Source organism: Rhinopithecus bieti, unplaced genomic scaffold, assembly GCF_001698545.2.
Source record: "Rhinopithecus bieti isolate Rb0 unplaced genomic scaffold, ASM169854v2 scaffold_44159, whole genome shotgun sequence".
In the NCBI taxonomy this organism is placed as follows: Eukaryota; Metazoa; Chordata; class Mammalia; order Primates; family Cercopithecidae; genus Rhinopithecus; species Rhinopithecus bieti.
In genome coordinates, this window is record NW_016818573.1 from 1,921,149 (window position 1) to 1,922,500 (window position 1,352).

The 1,352-nt window shown below is 52.0% G+C and overlaps 1 long non-coding RNA gene across 1 annotated transcript; it reads right to left on the reverse strand.

Annotated features, from left to right (window-relative positions):
- Positions 1-214: 214 nt before the first annotated feature.
- LOC108518643 (uncharacterized) lies at positions 215-1,111 on the reverse strand. The gene is made up of 2 exons (XR_001882439.1): positions 770-1,111; positions 215-687 (listed from the first exon to the last, which is right to left on the reverse strand). It is a non-coding gene; the product is annotated as an uncharacterized LOC108518643 (long non-coding RNA).
- Positions 1,112-1,352: the final 241 nt, after the last annotated feature.

The following is a 1,352-nucleotide window of genomic DNA, read 5'->3' on the forward strand; positions in this document are numbered from 1 at the left end:
AGCGGGGTGTGGTGGTGGGTGCCTATAATCCCAGCTAATCAGGAGGCTGAGGCAGGAGAGTCGCTTAAACCCGGGAGGTGGAGGTTGCGGTGAGCCGAGATCACGCCACTGCACTCTAACCTAGCCTGGGCGACAGAGCGAGAGTCCGTTTTAAAAAAAACAAAAAACAAAAAATAACAACAAAAAAACACCCTCTGGATGCAGTGGCCAGAAGTGGTTATTTAAAAATTTAATGTATAGTTAAATGTTAACTATCCTGACTGAAATTCAGTTGAAGCCCCAGGAATTTCAGAAGCAAAAGCAGGACCACGCACACCTCTGGCCCGTTTCGCAGTTTGCCTTCACAGCCGGCACAGTGGGAAGCCAGCTCTGAAATATGTGGGGTGAAGTCGGGGTGCTCAAGTACAGCCGGAAGTCTCCTCTCCCTGCACCTGCAGAGACGGTTACCTCTGGGAACTGCTGGCTGCTTTTCTGGGAGTTGTTTTTGGCAATGAAACCACACTTGAACTCCAGACCTCCCCGCTGGAAGACTTTGGACAGGGTCAGGGTGGGACCTTTGCACTTCCAGATGGGAGTTTCTGCTGCAAACAAGGTCAGGAACATGGCCCTGGATGATGCAGACGTGAGTGCTGTTTGCTTCCCCTTAAACTTAACGTCATGAGCTTTGTCCTTCCTTAGAAGCAGCATCTAGGACAGAAAATACGATAAAAGCCTTGGCCCGCCTGCCTGGAGTGCCCGTCACAGGTTCCTGGCTTAAAGTGTGTCCCACCTTAAAATGAGAAGATGGTGACCTCTCGGAGGTTCAGGCTCAGTAGGTTTAAGTCTTCAGGTAGCACCAGCGACTAGGCCACTCCTGTGGAGGACTGCCATTGCCAGCGTTTGAAGCAGTTGCTTTCTCCTGCTATTCCAAAAATAGGACAACTGCGACCTTTAGCTTATAAATCCAGCCAAAGCAACAGTTGCACACACAACTGGGATGGCCACTCAGCTCTCTTCCTCTACCGCCCTGGCCCAGCGTCCCCTGCTGGTACCAGGCCCTGCTCCCTAGATGCAGGGATTGACCCAAACTCTGCCAATCAAAGAGCCTCAGCTCCAGCAACAGCAATTGGTCCAGCAGGGAGAGCACGTGAGCAGAGTCGGGCTTATCAGAGTCCCGCCTGACCCATCCTGCCTGGCCCATCCCAATCACAGCTGGCCATGGGCCAGGAGCTCCCTCTGAGATGGGAGCTTCTATTCAGGTCAAGAGGCTGTGAGAAGGTGAATTCAGAGTGGACTGTGATGTTGGTTACAGCTGAGAGAGTGGAGCAGGTGTGTGTATGTATGTGTGTGTGTGTGTGAAAGAGAGAGAGAGA